Source organism: Callithrix jacchus, chromosome 5, assembly GCF_049354715.1.
Source record: "Callithrix jacchus isolate 240 chromosome 5, calJac240_pri, whole genome shotgun sequence".
NCBI classification, from domain to species: domain Eukaryota; kingdom Metazoa; phylum Chordata; class Mammalia; order Primates; family Cebidae; genus Callithrix; species Callithrix jacchus.
Window position 1 is genome coordinate 121,356,722 of NC_133506.1, and position 22,347 is coordinate 121,379,068.

The 22,347-nt window shown below is 44.1% G+C and overlaps 1 pseudogene; it reads right to left on the reverse strand.

Moving 5' to 3' along the window:
* Positions 1 to 4,837: 4,837 nt before the first annotated feature.
* On the reverse strand, positions 4,838 to 6,349 carry LOC100409856 (RNA-binding motif protein, X chromosome-like; annotated as a pseudogene).
* Between the last annotated feature and the right edge of the window lie 15,998 nt (positions 6,350 to 22,347).

Here is a 22,347-nt window from a genome sequence, read left to right on the forward strand (position 1 = left end):
GGTAAAAATAATTTACCACTGGTTGGGTGTAATCCCTAGCACTTTGGGAGGCTGTAATCCTAGCACTTTGGGAGGCTGAGGCGTGTGGATCACCTCACCTGATGTCAGGAGTTGGAGACCAGCCTGGCTAACATGGTGAAACCCTGTCTCTACTAAAAATACAAAAATTAGCTGGGCCTGGTGGGGTACCCCTGTAATCCCAGCCACTCAGGAAGCTGAGGCAGGAGAATTGCTTGAACCCAGGAGACAGAGGTTGCAATGAGCCATTACACTCCAGCCTGGGCAACAAGAGCGAAACTCAGTCTCAAAAAAAAAAAAAAAAAAAGATGGCTGGGCAAGGTGGCTCACGCCTATAATTCCAGCACTTTGGGAGGCCAAGACGGGTGGATCACGAGGTCAAGAGATCGAGACCATCCTGGTCAACAAGGTGAAACCCCGTCTCTACTAAAAATACAAAAATTAGCTGGGCATGGTGGTGCGCCCTGTAGTCCCACCTACTCGGGAGGCTGAGGCAGGAGAATTGCTTGAACCCAGGAGGCGGAGGTTGCAGTGAGCCAAGATTGTGCCATTGCACTCCAGTCTGGGTAACAACAGCAAAACTCCGTCTCAAAAAAAAAAAAAGGAGCATATATGGACCTTAAGGCGGAGACTTAGGGTTGTAAAATGAGTTTCAGCATGGCATAAATGCATAGAAACTTTACGTTGTGAGGGCAGAGCCCTCAGGAATGGGATTGGTGCCTTTATAAGGGAGGCCAAAGAGAAGCCCCTACCCACTTCTACCTTGTGAAACCACAGTGAGAAGGCACAGCTTATTAAGCAGGAAATGAGCCCTCACCAGACACTGATTCTGTAAGCACCTTGATCTTGGACTTCCTAGCCTCCAGAACTGTGAGAAATAAAGTGTTTTTTGTATTTAAAAATAAATGTATAGAAATTTTAGTTATTTATAAATGTTAAAAGAGGCCTGGAATCAGATGCTGACTTTAAATACCAGGGAAGTTTGATTTTTTTTTTCTTTTGAGAGTCTCCCTCTGTCACCCAAGCTGGAGTGCAGTGGCCTGATCTCAGCTCACTGCAACCTCTGCCTCCGGGTTCAAGCAATTCTTCTGTCTCAGCCTCTTGAATACCTGGGATTACAGGCACGCACCATCACACCTGGCTAATTTTTGTAGGGACGGGGGTTTCATCCTGTTGGCCAGGCTGGTCTCGAACTTTTTACCTCAAGTGATCCACCTGCCTTGGCCTCCCAAAGTGTTGGGATTACAGGTGTGAGCCACCATGCCAGGCCTTGATTATTTCTAAATTCCCCAGACAAGGAGTTTTGCCTCCCAATGGCCTGATGGTCAACAGGTGTGGTCTTTGCACCTTAGATTGCTCCTTATCTAAATTGCTCAGATAAGAACTTTTTGTTTGGGGAGGGTGTGATTTTTGCTCTCCTCACATTTGGGTCTGGACTAGGACTCCCTTCCAGTAACAATTTTACAGATTGGGAAACAGAGCCAGAGGAAGGAAGTGACTTGGGCAAGATTAGTAACTAGTTAGCAAGGAGAGCAGCTCTGTGCTATATCCGGGAACTCTTAACTCCCAGAGCAGGGTTCTTGCTGCTCTGCCTCAGACAATGCAATTTATCGGGTTGCCTATCTGATCAGGGAGTGCTTGAGTAAGGCTGCTTGGGCGCTGGGAGAGTCTTTAGAAGGACTGCACTAGGTGTGTTAGATGTGATGGCTCACACCTGTAATCACAGCACTTAGGGAGGCGGAGGCAGGTGGAGCGCTTGAGTCTAGGTGATCAAGACCACGAAAAAACCCCGTCTGGCCGGGCGTGGTGGCTCACGCCTGTAATCCAAGCACTTTGGAGGCCAAGGTGGGCAGATCACCTGAGGTTGGGAGTTCAAGACCAGCCTGACCAACATGGTGAAACCCCATCTTAAAAACAAACAAACAGGGCAGGGCGCAGTGGCTCACGCCTGTAATCCCAGCACTTTGAGAGGCAGAGGCGGGTGGATCATGAGGTCAAGAGATCGAGACCATCCTGGTCAACATGGTGAAACCCAGTCTCTACTAAAAATACAAAAAATTAGCTGGGCATGGTGGCGCGTGCCTGTAACCCCAGCTACTCCGGAGGCTGAGGTAGGAGAATTGCCTGAACCCAGGAGGCGGAGGTTGCTGTGAACCGAGATTGCGCCATTGCACTCCAGCCTGGGTAACGGGAGCGAAACTCCGTCTCAAAAAAAAAAAGAACAAAAACAAAAAAACCTATCTCTGCAAAAATTATTTGGGTGCAGTGGCCTGTGTTTGCGGTCCCAGTTATTCAGGAGGCTGAGGCGGGAGGATGGCTTGAGCCCAGAAGTTTGAGGCTGCAGTGAGGCATGATCACACCACCCCACTCCAGGCCAAGCAACAGAGTGAGACCCTGACTCAAAAAAAAAAAAAAAAAAAAAATCTAGCCCATTGTGGTGGCGCCTGATCATAAAAAGTTGAGGCAGGCAGATCACTTGAGTCTAGGAGTCCAAGACCAGCCTGGGAACATGGCAAAACCCCTTCTCTACAAATAATACCAAGATCAGCCTGGCATGGTGACATGCGCCTGTGATCCCAGCTACTTGGGAGGTTGAGCAGGGAGGATCGCTTGAGCCTGGGAGGTCAAGGCTGCAGTGAGCTCAGATGGCACCACAGCACTCCAGGCCAGGCAACAGAGCAAGAGAACACATTATCATGTTCGTTTGTTTTATTTTAAGGCTCTGTAAACAGTGGTTGTGGGAGAGAGGGGAAGATTCAGGGACACTGAGTGAAATACTTTTTTTTTTTTTTTTTTGCCATGTTAAAGTTTTATTAAGTTTCAATACAAAACATTCCAAAAAGTGAAAAGAGATCTAAATACCCAAGTTCTATGTTCAACTACCAGTTAAACAAGAAAAACATTTTCTGTTATCATTCTGTTTTATTACAACCAGTATAAACCAAAAGAATCAAGATCGGATTCTTTTTCCACACATCTGCTAGGTCAGTAAACTATGAAACAGGTATCTGGTCATTTTAACATTCTCCTTGCTTTGACGTTAATATTCATCCATATCTGGTACCATCTCTATATCCTATACTATCTTTAGGGTATCTAAAGATCTGAAATATTTAGGATATTTCAAGAACCAAAAGGTCCTCACAGAAGCTTTAACCCAAGTAATCCTGAGTATGGAAGACTGGGCTAAGACAACTATGGAAGTGCAACAACCACATAAATTTGGTCATTACCCTTGTGGTCTGTTGATTAGTAGTCGTCTTTCAAATGAGAGTTTAAAATGTTGTACTTACTCTCCCTAGTTGCAAATGTTAAAACAGGACAGTGCCATAATTACAACAAAAAAAATCTTGTAAGTTGAGTTAGTTCCTCTACTCCAACAACTCAAGTCTGTTTCCTTTCAGAACATTATGCTATTGGCTCTAGTCTCCAAAGCAATACACTAAAACTTGTTTCTAAGACTGGGACATAAAGCAGGCTTACAAAACAATACAGCAAACAAAAGCCAGGTGGCCTAATTGTTTCCAGTGTGCTTGCCATCTCAGCATGGTTGTTACTTTCCAGGCATCACTGTTTTATTCTACAACTAAACTGTTTCTGGATAAGCTACCACCAAAAAATGTTTCACTTACTGACAGACACTTCACTAGATAGAGCTACCACTTATATCCATCATTTTTATAATTCAACTTAAGTTCTAAATTGTTGTCCCCATGACTTTAGCTAAACAAAATGAAAGCCAAAGCTGTACAATCTATGTAAAGAACCACAAGAAATTCCTGACTACCTCCACTTACCAACTGCCTTAATTACTTCCCCTTCTCCATTTGGTCAGTTACTTGTTTTAAGTAACTACCACTCACTCCCTAGTTATGAGTGTTAATCAACACTTCTGCCTTCCTCAGATCCACAGGAACCCCTGAAGGCAAAAATCTATTGCCTGCACCAAACCAATTCTGACAGTACTGCTTGTGCAACTGTAGTGACTTATCGACAATCAGCCGCCTTCTGCTTCAACAACTCTTAGCCTTTGATTTCTCTTACTGCCAGCTTTATCTACTGTGAATAAATCAGCACTCCACGACCAAAATGAGCATAATCCTCAACCATCTTTGCTGTTTCACAGGCATTTGATGCTTTAAATCTGATGTGGAATGCTGATAGATTCACTTTTTAGAAGTCATAAGCCTTTAGGAAGTTGGAGATAACTTCATTGCTTATCTATTTTCTCCTTTGCAATCAAGCTGTTCCTTTAAAAGTGAGACACTACAGAGTTGCAAAAATTTGAAACAGTAAGAGCAAGCACCTTTGCAGCTTCATGGTTGGTTTTGGCCAAACTTTTTATTTAGTATTCTGTAGTTGTTTAACACACACTTAAATGGTCTTATTGGGGGAGGGGAAAGGGGAGGTTCTTGCAGATTCCCAAGGAAATGTCAGGAAGGCAAAATGGCCAGCATTATCCATTTGCATTTTTGGGTTTACTGGGTGATTATTTCCTTACATAGGCATCTGATTTCAGGTTTTTCATACTGAGATCATGGAGGTTTTAGTTGGAAGACACCCTGAAATCTTATGAGTAGCATACCCCAACCACCCTCTAACAGCTAGTTTGTTTGTATAGGCAGAATGATTCATCTCTCCATTTTAGATGGCTAGATGTTTTGTGGAAGATCTTAGAACTGCTTGCCTCACTTACTGGGAAAAATCATATAGGAAGTGGCCTTTAGGGACACTTTAACTTGGAAAGTTACAACACTAGTACAACAAGTCTTAACACATTTAACATTTGCTTGTTGAAAAGCAATGTCATAAAGTCAAATAATATTAAACATGTTTTACTTTTTTCCTCACAAGAACATAAAAATTATGGAGGGGAACTTAACAGGGAATTTAAAAAAGGTAACACAATTTTTCTTTTTAGTAGTCCTTGGGTAGTTATGACAGAATAGTTTCCACTTTTTGTTTGTTTCTTTGAACTGGGATTTTGGTCCAAAGTTTTATTTGTTTCTAGTATCTGCTTCTGCCTCCCCCTCTATCAGATCGGCTTCCTCCACGGCCACCACCTCTTGGTGCTCCGCGGCTTGAACTGCTGTAGGAATCACGTGGAGGAGGGTACCCCCTTTCCATAGAAGGGGGAAGCCCTCTTTCTTGTCTGCCAACCCGATCACGACCACTTGAGTAGAGATCACTTCGGCTGCTTGAGTAACTGTCTCGACTTCCACCATATCCGTCACGTGAGCTGCTGTAATCATCATAGCGACTGCTTCCACCATAAGATGGCGGGGGCCCTCGTGTAGGTGGAGCACTACGTGAGTTACCATAACTCTCATATGAATCTCTGTAGGAACCTCCACTTGGATGATCTGAATAGTCACGATCACGACCATATCCATCTCTATCGCTATTGCCTCTTGATGGGTAGTCATCACGTGAACTGGAGTGACCATAGTCATGGTAAGTATAATCTCGCGGTGGTGGTGCGTAATCTCTTGTATCACGAGAACTTGGGTAATCTCTGCTGGAATAGCTGTCTTTAGTAGAATACCCATCATCTCTCAGGACAAATAAACATCTCTACGAGAAGGCAGCGGTTCTCTTCGAGGTGGACCTCCGTAACTATCTCTTCCACGTGATACAGGAGCTCTTCCTCCCATTCCACTGCTGCTGCGAACTGGTCCTGAAGGTGCAGATCTCTTAGGAGGAGGACCCCCACTTCTTGGTGGTGGTCCTCTTTTTACTGGGAGTGGTCCCCTGGAAGAACTCATGTTAAAATTCATGGAATATCCACCGTCATCCATGTGTCCTCCCCATGAGGGAGGTCCCCTGGTTCCTCCACTTCCTCCTCTTCCACCTCTAAGACCTCTTGGAGGGCCTCTACTTCTTGGAGGTGGAGGTGGCCCACGTCTACCACTTTCGAATGATGGTTTGGTGGCTTGTTCCACCCACTTTGATGGCTTTTCCGTCTAATGACTTTCCATTCATGTCTCTGGCTGCATCCTTAGCATCTGCTGGGCTTTCAAAGGTGACAAAAGCAAATCCTCTTGATTTGTTGGTTTCACGGTCTTTCATCAAGAGTACTTCCACTATTCGTCCATATTTGCCAAATACTGCTTCAAGAGCTTTCTCATTTGTTTCTGTATTAAGCCCACCAATGAAGAGCTTTCCTGGGTGATCTGCTTCAACCATTTTTTTTTTGCCGGTGAGTCGGAGGGGTGACAATGGGTTCAAGCTCCAATGAGCTCGCCGAGAGGGGCTTCCTAGCAGCTTAGCACCAAAAGCGGCTGCCGGGTCCGACAACCAAAACGCGAACTCGCTAGCACTACTGCGCAACTACTTTTTTTTTTTTTTTGAGATAGAGTCTCTCTCTGTCACTTAGCTAATTGTTTGTATTTTTAGTAGAGACAGGGTTTCACTATGTTGGCCAGGCTGGTCTCAAAACTCCTGACCTCATGGTTTACCCGTCTCAGCCTCCCAAAGTGCTGGGATTACAGGCGTGAGCCACCACACCCAGCCTGATCCTTTACCATGTGACACAACTCATTACTTTTCCTGTAGTGTGTGTGAAGCAAACTGGCTGGGCTCTCTGCATTCTCTCCAGCTCATCTCATCTTTTGCTCCTGGCTAGCTTACTCCTCTGCTCATGCACTCCAGAATACCCTAGGATTCCTTCGTCTCTAATGCCCTTCTAATGCAGTTGCCTGCCTATTACACAGCCCAGCTCAGATCCCAGCCCACCTCGCCAAAGGAGGAATGAGTCCTTCCCTATCTGGCCACCAGGGAGCAGCCCACACCTAGGACATGGCTTGGTTAGGCTGAGTAGTGGAGGAGGCAGGCCACTTGGATCTGAACTCTGAGGCCGCCAGCTGGATTTGAGCTCCAATGCCCCTTCCACCCAAGCTTCCTGGGAGAAAGAAGTACAGTCCCATCCAGTGAAGGTGGTGATAGACTTTGTTCTCTATCTCTACAAAGGTTGGAACTCACCAGGCCAAGGATGCCCAGGCCACCCTCTCCCACAGTTCTAGGACCTCAAGATGAGGGGCATTTCCTGGACAGGGGCACAGACTCAATAGATATCTGGGGTCCTGGGGTTCCACAAGAAGGGGATCGGGGAAAAGGGCACATCCCTTAAAAGCAGGAGCAAATGGCCAGGCGCGGTGGCTCACACCTGTAATCCCAGCACTTTGGGAGGCTGAGGCGGATGGATCACTTGAGGTCAGGAGTTCAAGACCAGCCTGGCCAACATGGCGAAACCCCGTCTCTACTGAAAATACAAAAAATTAGCCGGGTGTGGTGGTGGGCGCCTGTATCCCAGCAACTTGGAAGGCTGAACAGGAAAACTGTCTGAACCCAGGTGGCAGAGGTTGCAGTGAGCCGAGATCATGCCATTGTACTCCAGCCTGGGCAAGAAGAGCAAAACTCCATCTCAAAAAAAAAAAAAAAAAAGACAGGACCAAATGGATGCAGCCATCCTTTTCCCCATCCACTACCACAGGGCTCTGGGACTTCCTGCACACTCCACAGCTCAGCCAGGTCAGCCCAACTTTAGCTGGAAGCAGCCCAAGGCCTCTAGATTCTGAGAACTTAGTCTAGTGAAGGACTCAGTGGCCCTGCTTCCTCCCAGTCTGTCAGACAGACACGGGAGAAATTTCTTCCCAAGGAAGCACTATGCCACTCCCATTTTATTGAGATTATATACCATAAAATGTACCAATGTAAGGCTGGGGCCTGGTGGCTCACACCTATAATCTCAGCACTTTGGGAAGCTGAGGCAGGTGGATCGCCTGAGGTCAGAAGTTCGAAACCACTCTGGCCAACATAGGGAAATCCTGTCTCTACTAAAAATACAAAAATTAGCTGGATGTGGTGCCATGTGCCTGTAATCTCAGCTACTTGGGAGGCTGAGGCAGGAAAATCACTTGAACCCAGGAGGCAGAGGTTGCAGTGAGCCAAAATTGCACCATTACACTCCAGCCTGGGCCACAAGAGTGACACTCCGTCTCAGGAAAAAAAAAATATTAGCCTGGTGTGGTGGTGTGCACGCCTGTAATCCCAGCACTTGGGAGGCTGAGGTAGGAGAATCCTTTGAACTGGGGAGGCAGAGGTTGCAGTGAGCCAAGATGGCGCCACTGCACTCCAGCCTGGGCGACAGAGCAAGATTCCATCTCAAAAAGCAGTTTACCAACATAAAGTGTACAATTCAATGGGTTTTAGTATATTCACATAATTGTGCAGCCATCACCAGCCTAACTTTACACTTTCATCAAAGAAACCCCATACCCCTTAGGAGTCACTCCACTGTAACTCTCTCCCCTAATCCCATCCAGCATCCAGCCCCTGGCATCCACGAAATCTTTGCCTCTATGGGTTTGTCCATTCTGGAGATTCCACACAAATGGAATCACAAAGTAGGTGGTCTTCTGTGGCTGGTTTTGAGGTCCACTCATGTTGTAGCATGTATCAGTACCTCATTCCTGTTTATTGTAGAATAATATCCACCATGCCTAGCCTGCCTTTTATTTATCCCTTTATCAGCTGGTAGACATTAGTCTGTTTCCATTTTGAGGCTCTTATAAATAATGCTGCCATGAACATTTGTGTACAGGTTTTTGTGTGCATGCTTTGATTTTTCTTGGATAGATTAAATAAAGTGTAGCTGGGCGTGGCGGTGCGTGCCTGTAGTCTCAGCTATTTGGGAGGCTGAGGCTGGAGGATCTCTTGAGCCCAGGAGTTCTAGGCTGTAGTGCGCTATGCCAATCGGGTGTCCACAGTAAGTTCGACATCAATATGGTGACCTCCCGGGAGTGGGGGACCACCAGGTTGCCTAAGGAGGGGTGAACCGGCTCAGGTTAGAAGCAGAGCAGGTCAAAACTCCCATGCTATTCAGTAGTGGGATCGTGCCTGTGAATAGCCACTGCACTCCAGCCTGGGCAACATAGTGAGACCCCGTCTCTTTAAAAAAAAAAAAAAAAAAACAGCCAGGCGTGGTGGCTCAGGCCTGTAATCCCTGCACTTTGGAAGGCCAAGGCGGGTGGAGGTTGGGAGTTCAAGACCAGCCTGGCCAACAAGACAAAAATCCCATCTCTACTAAATATACAAAAATGAGCCGGGCATGATGGCAGGCGCCTGTAATCCCAGCTACTCAGGAGGCTGAGGCAGTAGAATCACTTGAACCTGGGAGACGGAGGTTGCAGTAAGCCTCCCGGGTCTGAGACGTACCCTAGCCTGTGTGACAGAGCGAGACTGTCTCCAAAAAAATAAAGAGTACCATTCAACGGTTTTCAGTATATTCACAGAATTCTGCCATCATCATCATTTTAAATTTTCATCACTTCAAAAAGAAAAGCCCCAAACCCATTAACAATCACTTCACATTTACCCAAGCCCCGGCCCAAGTCAAGCACCGATTTACTTTCCACCTCTATAGACTTGTCTCTTATGCACATTTCAGGTACGGGCATACCTTGGAAGACACTGTGGGTTCAGTTCCAGAGCACTGCAAAAAAAAATACTGCAATAAAGCAAGTCACATGAATTTATGTTTAAACTACACTGTAGTCTATTAAGTGTCTAACAGCGTGTCTAAACAATATACATACCTTAATTTAAAAATACTTTATTGCTAAAAAATACTAATGCTCTTCTGAGCCTTCAGCAAGTTGTAACACTCAGCTGGTGGAAGGTTCTGCCTTGATGCTGATGGCTACTGGCTGACTAGGGTGATGGCTGCTGAAGGCTAGAGTGGCTGTGGCAAGACAATGAAGTCAGCCACACTGATGGGCTTCTCCTTTCCTGCATGACTTCTCCATAGCATCTGACGCTGTCCAACCAGCATTTACTACCCACAGAAAAACTTTTGTTATTTATTTATTTATTTATTTTGAGACAGAGTCTTCCTCTGTTATCCAGGCAATGGCACGATCTCAGCTCGCTGCAGACTCCACCTCCAGAGTTCGAGCAATTCTTATGCCTCAGCTTCCCCAGTAGCTGGGATTACAAGTGGGCACCACCACACCTGGCTGATTTCTGTATTTTTTGTTTTGTTTTGTTTTAATTTCTGTATTTTTTAATAGAGACGGGATTTCACCATGTTGGTGAGGCTGGTCTCAAACTCCTGACCTCAGGTGATCTGCCCATGTCAGCCTCCCAAAGTGCTGGGATGAGCCACTGAGCTCAGCCAGAAAAACTTACTTCAATATTACAGTGACTCCTCTCAAGCCCTGCGGTTGTTTTATCAACTGAGTTAATGTAATACATTCTATATCTTTTATCATTTTAACAATATTTGCAGTATCTTTACCAGGATTTGATTTCATCTCAAGAAACCACCTTCTTTGCTCATCTATAACAAGCCAGTCTTCATCTGTTGAAGTTTTTTTAGCATGAGATTTCACATCTTCAGGGTCAATTATTTTCTTCTTTTACCAGCAGGGTCTCGCTTAGTGACCCAGGCTGGCGTGCAGTAGCCGGTTCATAACTCATAGAGCAGCCTCAAACTCCTGCCTCTGCCTCCTTGGACTACAGGTACACATAACTACACCCACTTAGATTCTTTAAAAAATCTTTTTAAGAATCCTTTGTGCCGGGTGCCGTGGCTCCTGCCTGTAATCCCAGCACTTTGGGAGGCCGAGAGGGACAGATCACCTGAGGTCAGGAGTTTGAGACCAGCTGGGCCAACATGGTGAAACCCTGTCTTACTAAAAATATAAAAAATTAGCCACGCGGGTCCAGGCGTGGTGGCTCACGCCTGTAATCCCAGCACTTTAGGAGGCCGAGGCGGGTGGATCACGAGGTCAAGAGATCAAGACCATCCTGGTCAACATGGTGAAACCCTATCTCTACTAAAAATACAAAAAATTAGCTGGGCATGGTAGCACGTGGCTGTAATCTCAGCTACTCAGGAGGCTGAGGCAGGAGAATTGCCTGAACCCAGGAGGCGGAGGTTGCGGTGAGCTGAGATGGCACCATTGCACTCCAGCCTGGGTAACAAAAGCGAAACTCTGTCTCAAAAAAAAAAAAAAAAAAGAAAAGAAAAGAAAATTAGCCAGGCATAGTGGTGGGCAACTGTAATCCCAGCTACTCAGGAGACTGAGGCAAATTGCTTGAACCCAGGAGGCGGAGGTTGCAGTGAGCTGATGTCATGCCACTGCACTCCAGCCTGGGTGACAACAGCAAGATTCCATCTCAAAAAAAAAAACCTTTTTAGAGATGGGGTATTGCTATGCTGCCCAACCTAGTCTGGAACTCCTGGACATTAGCAATCTCCCCACCTAGGCTTTCCAAAGTGCTGGGATTACAGACAGGAGCTACCACACCCAGAAAAATTCTTAAGAGCAAACCGTGAAAGCTGAAAAGTACTCCTTGATTCATGAGTTACAGAATGAATGCTGTGTTATCAGGAATAGAAACAACATTGCTCTCCTTACACAACTCCATCAGAGATCTTGGGTGACCATGTGTGTGTGGTGTCTATGTGTGAAAAAGAGAGTTGACCAGCACAGTGGCTTATGCCTGTATTCCCTGCACTTTGGAAGGCTGAGACGGGCAGATCACAAGGTCAGGAGTTCGAGACCAGCCTAGCCAACATGGCAAAACCCCCTCTACTAAAATTATAAAAATTAGCTGGGCATGGTGGCACGCGCCAGTAATCCCAGCTACTAGGGAGGCTGAGGCAGCAGATCGTTTGAACCCGGGAGGTAGAGGTTGCAGTGAGCCAAGATTGTGCCACTGCACTCCAGCCTGGGCAACAAAGCAAGATTCCGTCTCAAAATAAAAGGAAAGGAAAAGAAAAAGCAAAAGCTGCCAACTTCCAGCTTTATATCTGTTGCTTTCTCACTTCTCTCAGCTTTCTTAGATTTGAAAAGAGTTAGAGAGTTGGTCTGAATTAGGCTTTGGCTGAAGGGAACAGTGTAGCAGGTTTGATCTATTCAGGCCACTAAAACTTTCTCCCTATCAGCAAGAAGGCTGTTTTTGCTTTCTCATCACCCCACTGCACTCCAGCCTAGGCAACAGAACTGAAACTCCATCTCAAAAAAAAAAAAAATCCATTGATTAATGGACACCTGGGTTATTTCCCCTTTTGGACTATTATCAACGATGCTGCTGGGAACATTCTTCTAAGTTTCTGTATGAATGTACTTTCAGTTCCCTTGAGCACGCGCCTAGGAGGAACTTCAGGATCATATGGTAACCAGCTCTTTGAGGAAGGACATGCCAGACTTTTCCACAGTACTGGCACCACTTTTACATTCCTACCAGCAATGCAGGGTTCTAATTTGGCCACATCCTCAGGAGCACTTGTCAGTTTTTCTTTAAACTAGTCATCCTAGTGGGTGTGAAGCTGCATCTCACTGTGGGTTTGATTTGCATTTCCTTGACAACTAAACATTGGACATCTTTTCATGTGCTTATGAGTCTTCTGTGTATGTTTTCCGGAGAAAAAAATCTATTCAGATACTTTGCCAAATATTTAATTGTCTTTTAATTATTGATATGTAGGAGCTGTTCATTTTTAAAATCCACTGACTCCTCTTAATACCCCCCCACCCTCACCATCCCTTAAGGTAGTAGATTTAGAAGTAGCCTGAATCAGGAGACACTTTGCTTCAAGAGACATGGTCTCCCTCTGTTGCCCAGGCTGGACGTAGTGCAGAGGCTACTGACAGGCCCATATTATAGCACATGATAGCCTTCAACTCCTGGCCTCAAGTGATCCTCCTGCCTCAGCCTCCCAAGTAACTGGGACTACACGTGCACACTACTAAGCACACTACTCCTTCAAGATTAAGGAATCGGCTGGGTGCGGTGACTCAAGCCTAAAATCCCAGCACTTTGGTAGGCCGAGGCGAGTGGATCACAAGGTCAGAAGTTCGAGACCAGCCTGGCCAACATAGTGAAACCTCATCTCTACTCAAACTACAAAACTCGGCCAGGCCTTGGTGGCAGGCGACTGTAATCCCAGCTACTTGGGAGGCTGAGGCAGGAGTATCGCTTGAATCCGAGAGGCAAGGGTTGCAGTGAACCAAGATCACGCCACTGCACTCCAGCCTGGGCAACAAGAGTGAAACTCCATCTCAAAAAAAAAAAACAAAAAAAAAAACCACAGTTGTATAAACTCTGAAAAACATAATCCTCACAAGTTCATCAAATATGGTTAAGTGTGCTTAGTTCAAGTAAGCTTCCCTTTATTGTATGGTAATATCCCAGACCCAGGTCCACCACATGGAACCAGCTTGTGTCTGGGACACCCAATTTGCTGCTGCTAGTAGATGCGAAAGATTTTGGTAAGCCTGGGGCGGTGCCTCACACCTGTAATCCCGGCACTTTGGGAGGCCGAGGCAGGTGGATCATGAGGTCAGGAGATGGAGACCATCTTGGCTAACACGGGGAAACCCTATCTCTACTAAAAATGCAAAATTAACCAAGTGTGATGGTACACGCCTGTAGTCCCAGCTACTTGGGAGGCTGAGGCAGAAGAATCGCTTCAACCCGGGAGGCAGAGGTTGCAGTGAGACAAGATCGCACCATTAAACTCCAGCCTGAGCAACAGAGCAAGACTCATTCCCAAAAAAAAAAAAAAAAATTTTCATCTTGACATTTTTAATTTAGGTTTGGTTCTTGGTTGTGTTCAAGTTATTTATGCAAATTTGCAAGAAAAAAGAACAACCCCATCAAAAAGTGGGAGAAGGATATGAAAAGGCACTTTTCAAAAGAAGACATTTGTGTGGCCAACAAACATATGAAAAAATGCTCATCATCACTGGTCATTAGAGAAATGCAGATCAAAACCACACTGAGATACCATCTCATGCCAGATAGAATGGCGATCATTAAGAAATTAGGAGACAACAGATGCTGGAAAGGATGTGGAGAAATAAGAACACTTTTACACTGCTGGTGGGAGTGTAAATTAATTAAACCATTGTGGAAGACAGTTGAGGCGATTCCTCAAGGATTTAGAAATAGAAATACCAATTGACTCAGCAATCCCATTACTGGGTATGTACCCAAAGGATTATAAATCGTTCTATTATAAAGACTCATGCACATGTATGTTCATTGTGGCACTGTTTACAACAGCAAAGACTTAACCAACCCAAATGCCCATCAACAATAGACTGGATAAAGAAAATGTGGCACATGTACATCATGGAATACTATGCAGCCATAAAAAGGGTGAGCTCTAGGCTGGGCGTGGTGGCTCAAGCCTGTAATCCCAGCACTTTGGGAGGCCGAGGCAGGTGGATCACAAGGTCAAGAGATCAAGACCATCCTGGTCAATATGGTGAAACCCTGTCTCTACTAAAAATACAAAAAATTAGCTGGGCACGGTAGCGGGTGCCTGTAATCCCAGCTACTCAGGAGGCTGAGGCAGGAGAATTGCCTGAACCCAGGAGGCAGAGGTTGTGGTGAGCCGAGATCACACCATTGCATTCCAGCCTGGGTAAAAAGAGCGAAACTCTGTCTCAAAAAAAAAAAAAAAAAAAAGGGTGAGCTCATGTCCTTTGAAGGGACATGGATTAAGCTGGAAACCATCATTCTTAGCAAACTGACACAAGAACAGAAAACCAAACACTGAATGTTCTCACTCATAAGTGGGCATTGAACAATGAGAACACATGGACACAGGGAAGGGAACATCACACACTGGGGTCTGTTGGGGGTTGAAGGGCTAGAGCAAGGATAGCAGGGGGTGGGGAGATTGGGAAGGGATAACATTAAGAGAAATACCTAATGTAGGTGATTGGGAGATGCAGGCAGCAAACCATCATGGCATGTACATACCTATGTAACAATCCTACAAGATCTGCACATATACTCCAGAACTTAACATATAATAAAAAAAATTACAGATAATGGAAATAAAAGTAGTAAGCACATACTCTAAAATAATAACAAGTATAGGATATTAAATACATAAAACATTAACATCATCATTTGTTATTTTCATTCAGCATTATGCATGATACAAATTGTATGTTCACACCCACATCAGCACAAACATGTCAGCTCTGTGGTGTCCAATAATTGTATGTTCACACCCACATCAGCACAAACATGTCAGCTCTGTGGTGTCCAATAATTGTATGTTCACACCCACATCACCAAAAACATGTCAGCTCTGTGGTGTCCAATAATCTGCCTTTTTTAAATCAACAACTGTCGTGGTAAATTCTTTTACCACCCATGCCACCATCCCAGAGAGTCACTGCTCCCTTGTGACACTGAGTGAGGAGGAGAGATTGCTGACACCACCCAGGAATATTCCCTGAGGCCAGGCTCAGGCCACAGGGAATATTATGGTGAAGCCTTTAATTTCCACACTGTAAGTCACCAGGGCACCCAGGGACAAGGCCACAGGGAGCATTTATGGATCAGGCACTTGCAAAGGTGTATCCCAGCCCACTGGAGGCCCCTCCCCACACCCACAACCCCAGGCAAGTACAGAGGATCCATACCCCTGCCCACAAACACCAGGTAATGCACGAGGGGAAGGGAGGCTACCTTGAGACCAAGCACTGCCTCACTACCTAAAAGCTCTGTCAGCATGAGGATGACCCAGAGATTGGCTGGACTGGCCATTTAGTCCGTATCTTTGGCCCTTGGAGTTACGAACACTGATGGAACTGTTCAAATAAGATGTTAACTGTGGGTTTTCTGCCTGCATAACTGGTGGAAGCTAGGATGGCAAACTCATTTTCAGTCAAATAAAGCAACACGCGTTAACTTAGTTACCACCACGCATGCATCCTTCTGCTGCCACTAGGAGGCCACTTCCTCCTCTACATAAGAGAAGAGTTTTAAAGTAGAATAGAAATTATTGCTATTTATGGAGATGCCATTAATAAATTTTATAATTGCCCTGTTTTTTCCAAGTATGACATATAAACAGTTAAATCAATTCAAGATAATTAAATCAGATGGAATAATTTTTATATAAATTATCTGCTGAGTAGACTACTACATAAGTCTTCCCCAACCCACAGGTAGTCTTACACAGACGGGGCGTATTTTAAATTACTGAGCTTGATATCAAACAATATAAAGGCTGTTAAGAATGCTGAGATGGGACTGGGTGCAGTGGCTCATGCCTGTAATCCCAGCACTTCGGGAGGCCAAGGCAGGAGGATCATTTGAGGTCAGGAGTTCCAAACCAGCCTGGCCAACATGATGAAACTCTGTCTCTACTAAAAATATAAAAACTTAGCTGGGGGTGGTGATATGCGTCTCTAATCCCAGCTACTTGGGAGGCTGAGGCAGGAGAATTGCTTGAACCCAGGAGGTGGACGGTGCAGTGAGCCGAGATCTTGTCACTGCATTCCAGTCTGGGCCACAGAGGGAGACTTCTCTTTTTAAAATGAATGGTTCCTTTCTTAACTAACCTGCTGGTCTATATTAGTTAATGAAATGAGACTTGGTTTATACTCTTTAAATCTGAACACAAAATTGTAGTCGTCTTCTACTTATTAACTGATATGAAAATAACAGCAGAATCAGAATGAAAGCCATCTTAAAAGAGAGTTATCCAAATGAAATGTTTTATTAGCCTTTGATTTATCTTTTATCTAGAAATAAAATGAATGCTTATTATTTTAAAAGACCCAATTGCTTCCGGCTACTTTATTATTCAATTTTAACTTCAATTTTTATAGCCCAGGAGACATACTTTTGAAAATATTCTTTGCCAGCTGCGGTGGCTCAGCACCTGTAATCTCACCTACTCAGGAGGCTGAGGCATGAGAATCCCCTGAACCCAGGAGATGGATGTTGTAGTGAGCCAAGATCATGCCATGCACTCCAGCCTGGGCAACAGAGGGAGAGACTGTCTCAAAAAAAAAAAAAAAAAAAAAAGAGTAAAAACCCTTTAATTCCATGCATTGTCCTTTATATATTATCTTGTAGAAACAGAAAAAAATGTATACATTATTCTACTTTTGATTAATATGCTCTCCCTTATGTTATAGTGAACCCCAAGTTTTTCCTCAGACAAACAGTATGTCAGTATGTTCAGCTCTCTTATTCTTTAAATCTCTATTTTAATGTTTAACTTCCTTGTAATTCCAGTAAACAACCTTCTCCACCGGTTCATCAGTAGTTCACATCTGCTCCCCCACCCTCCATCCTGACTCATCCTGGCACCCGATCACCTCGGCTACCTGCTCTGACACATCCTTAACCATCCTTCCTACAAAAACACCCACCCTGCCATTCCAGCTGGAACCCCTGATCTTTTTAAAAGAGGCAATCGAGATTCTCTAGCTAGTGCAGTCTAACCTTAACCACAGGGGATGACACAGCAGCAGGGATGACCCCCATCAGCCATAAGTACCCCTTCCCCCCGCCCACCCTGTGCAAGCATGCGGTGGCCATCATTGCTCCATCGGTGCGCCCTGCACCCTTCTATAGAAGTAAACTGTCTTGCTTAGAGGACGTATCTTCGAGTGCTATTTCTTTTGCGACATTGAAATTTTACTTATAACACTTATATCATGCAGTCTACTTCTTAATCAATCTCCATAATCAACTGCGTATTTCTTCACAGACAGAGGCGAAGACTGTCTCAAAAAAAATTGCTTAAATTTGAAGCAATTGTCTTTTAAGTAATCCTTTTGTCATGAGTAACGTGATTCATCTCTGCCGTCAGGCGTTGGGGTCACTGAGGGAGGAAGTTGTGTGTGTGTTTTGTTTGCTGGCTGCATCATCTGTCCTGGCAGTGGAGGGAGCAGCCCTCAGGGCACAGAGAGAAATCATCACTGCACTCAGACTGCGCCTACTCTAGTAAAGAACAAGTCTGAGAGCTTGCACACTAGTGAGGGGATCAGTTCCTCACTCTGCTCACATTAAGGACAAGGCTGTGACCATCAGCTGGGGCAGATGGAACATAGCTCAACAGCAGGTTTTTAAAAAGAGAGCAAAGTTGAGGCCGGGCGTGGTGGCTCAAGCCTGTAATCCCAGCACTTTGGGAGGCCGAGGCGGGTGGATCACGAGGTCAAGAGATCGAGACCATCCTGGTCAATATGGTGAAACCCCATCTCTACTAAAAATACAAAAAATTAGCTGGGCACGGTAGCACGTGCCTGTAATCCCAGCTACTCAGGAGGCTGAGGCAGGAGAATTGCTTGAACCCAGGAGGCGGAGGTTGCGGTGAGCCGAGATTGCGCCATTGCACTCCAGCCTGGGTAACAAAAGCGAAACCCTGTCAAAAAAAAAAAAAAAAAAAAAAAAGAGAGCAAAGTCTTCTTTCTTCCATGTGAAAAACAATTATAATATGGTTCAGCTGACCAACAAGGACTGGGTTATAACCCACTATTCTCTGAAACTCAATACTGTCTTTGAACTTTTTGGAATCTCATAACCTTTTCTGTCTAAATGTATGCTGTTACTCTCGTGGCTAAAAGTTGCAGGGAGCAGTCTCTTTCTCTGACTTGTGTTTCCAATTCTTTCTGGTTTCCTATACTACGACACTGTGTTAAACAGAATTTGCAAATCTTTCAGTTAGGCTGCACTCGCTGTTACACATTGGTTTTTATCATTTACAAGAACACCCTGGGAGTGCACTAAAATTCATCGCATTTTCTGTTTAAAAAATAAGAAGTCACAATTTTATGAACCATCATCTGTTTGAAAGCCATGCTACTTTTAATAGTTACTGCGCTGCTCAACATATTTTAACTGCCCATTCATGTGTCTTCTCTAACATTTGCAGGTTTGTGCCATTATACACAAGGGGTAAAAGAAATGATCAAGAGAATCAATATACGAATGGCTTAAAAAACAATAAAGATCCCAGCAGCTGTTTAGGACAAAACAGAGCTGGGTGAGCCCAAGTACTAAAGCAGGCATCATTAACATGCCACAAGGTGATTTGCTCCAGATGGTTTTTAAATATCAAAAAAATGTACGATTTATGTATAAGCAAAAGGAAAATAATTAACTATTTTTTTTGAGACAGGGTCTCACTCTGTCGCTCATGCTGGAGTGCAGCGATGCAATAATGGCTCAATGCAGCCTTGAATTCTCAGGCTCAAGAGATCCTCCCTCCTCAGCCTTCTGAGTAGCTGGGACTGCCCAAATGCACACCTGTAAAGGAGGTGAAAACTTATTTATATTTCAATGTAATTATTCGTGAAGAAGAAAAAAACTAAAGGCACTAGGAATGTAATGCCTAAATTACAGTAAAGTATGTTTTCACGGAAAATCACCGGCAGCCAGAAAGAATGTCTGTGTGCAAAATATTTAGGTCCTGTTTTGCAAGAGTAGCGGAACACTGGACACAGCTCACCTCAACCCACAGGCAAGGCAGGACCCAAGCTATAGCCTTAAATGTATTCATTTGCTAAAAGAAAATGAACAGTTCTTTCTCTTCTTCCCATAAACTTATATTTTGTTTTATCATTAAATAATTTCCAGCCAGATGCGGTGGCTCATGTCTGTAATTGCAGCACTTTGGGAGGCCGAGGTAGGCAAATCACAAGGTCAGGAGTTCGAGATCAGCCTGGCCAAAGAGGCCAGCCTGGTCAACATGGTGAAACCCCATCTCTACTTAAAATACAAAAATTAGCCAGACATCTAATACCAGTGCCTGTAATCCCAGCTACTTGGGAGGCTGAGGCAGGAGAATTGCTTGAACCCAGGAGGCGGAGGCTGCAGTGAGCCAAGATCATGCCACTGCACTCCAGCCTGGGCAACAGAGCAAGACTCCAACTCAACTAATAATAACAATAATAATGATCATGATCATCATCTCCATATCTGAGCCCTGATTAATATATCATTTGTGAACTTAATGTCTGCTTTGATTTCAGTTTTCCTGAATTGTTAGAAAAATAAAAGTTTCTTACATTAGGCCTGACTGTCCAGTGAGGTAGTTGGTGTGGAAGCGTTTTTCATGGAAGGTCCTGCTGGTCTCACAGGTAGCATTTAGGATGACATGTGTGCTCAGACAAGAGCGGTTTCTACCTTCTCTCTCACTGGGAAATTATGAATATGACAAGGAGCTTCTTCCAGCATAGCCAGTGCTTCCTGCATTTGCAGTATAGGGCCTCTGACCCCTGTCATGGGGAAACATTCTTTCTTCTGCTTTCCTAAAATTGTCTCCAACACAAGGGATTTGACAGCACTGAATCACTGAATTCTGCCAACAATGCCATTGACAGCGAAACCAGAATAAGACATCACAACACAGTAATGGACCAATAGCCTTCATGAACATACAAGTAAAAATACTTAGCAAGTTATTAGCAAAACAAATACAGACATATTTCAAGAAGATAATATTGCATGTGACCAAGGGGTAGGTTTACTATTGGAAACATCAGTGTACTTCATCATATTAACAGAATAAAGTATAAAAATTGTATGATCCTCTCAAAACAGAGGAAGAAAAAGTTATCTGACTATCTGTTGCCCAGGTTGGAGTGCAGTGGCCGGATCTCGGCTCACTGACACCTTGGCGTCCCGGGTTCATGGGATTCTCCTGTCCCAATCTTCCAAGTAGCTGGGATTACAGGTGCCTGCCACCACACCCAGCTAATTTTTTATATTTTTAGTAGAGATGGGGTTTCACCATGTTGGCCAGGCTGACGTCAAACTGCTGACACTCAGGTGATCTGCCTGCCTCAGCCTCCCAAAGTGCTGGGATTACAGGCATGAGCCACAGTGCCCAGCCAAGTAATTACTTTTAATGGCAAAAACCTGCAATTACTTTTGTACCAGCCTAATACATGGTTAAGATAAGCTGAAAAAAAAAAATCTAAATAAATGAAGATGCCATATTCACGGATTAAAACATTCATTAATTAATGTTAACATATCAATTATCTCCAAATTGATCTAGCGTTTCAACAATCTCAATCAAAATTTCATGAAGCTTTTTTGAAGCAATCATTAACCTGATTTAAAAATTTACATGGAAATGCAAAAAATCTAGAATAACCAGAACAATTCTTTGGGGGGAAAAAAAAAACAAAGTTGGTGGATTCATACTTTCTGATGGTCAAGATAGTTACCAAGATGGTCATATAGATCAGGAGTTGGAAAACTTTTTCTGTAAAGAGCCTGACAGTAAATATTTTAGGCTTTGCAAGCCACATATACTCTGTTGCATTTTTCTTTGCTTTGGTTTTCTTTTTTGAGAAAGGGTCTCACTCTGTTGCCCAAGCTGTCGTGCAGTGGCATGATCTTGGCTCACTGGAACCTCAATCTCCTGGACTTGAGTGATCTGCTCACTTCAGCCTCCTGAGTAGCTAAGACTACAGGTGCATGTCACCATGTCAGGCTAATTTTTGTTTTTTGGTTTTTTTTTGTAGAAATGGAGTTTCACCATGTCACCCAGGCTGGTCTCATACTCCTGGGCTCAAGGGACCCACCCACCTCAACCTACCAAAGTGCTAGGATTACAGATGTGCAACACCATACCTGGGGCACTTTTGTTTTTTAATCTTTAAAAATGTAAAAACTGTAGCTGGGCATGATAGTATGCACCTGTTGTCCCATCTACTGAGGAGGCTGAGGCAGGAAGATCACTTGAGCCCAGGAGTTCCACCCTGCAGTGAGCAATTATTGTGCCACTGCATTCCAGCCTGGGTAAGAGTGGGACCCTGTCTAAGAAAATGAAATGGCAAGCCATAAACAGGGAGAAAATATTCTCAATGCATACATCTGCCAAAGGACTTATATCAAAAATATATATATGAAGAATGCTTACAACTTAATAAGATAATAAACAACCCAACTTAAAATGGGTGTTTTCATTTAAGCAAACACTTCCTAAAGGAAGATACACGATAAGCATCGTGGAAAGATGCTCAACATTATTAGTCATCAACGAAATGCCAATTAAAACTACAATGAAATGCCACTACACAGCCACCGGAATGTCTAAGACTAATCATATCCAGTGTTGCTGAAGAAATGGGAAAAAGAATTCTCACATGCTGCTGGTGAAATGTAAAATGGTATAACCACTTTGGAAAACAGTTTGACAGTTTCTTAAAAGGTTCAACATATACCTATCATATACTCAGAAATTCCTCTCATCAATATCTACCCAAGAGAAATGGAAACAGGCCCACACAAAGACATGTACACAAATGTTCACGGCAGCTTGCTTTATAATAACAGCCCCAAACTGGAAACTACTCCATGCCATTGATATGTGAATGGATAAACACATTTCAGCACTTAGCAACAAAAAAGAACAAACTACTTCTATATAGAACATGTATGAATCTCACTGACATAACACTGAGTGAAAGAAGCCAGATATAAAAAAGCATATACTGTATGATTTCATTTATATAAAAGTCTAGAAAACCTATACAGTGACAGAAA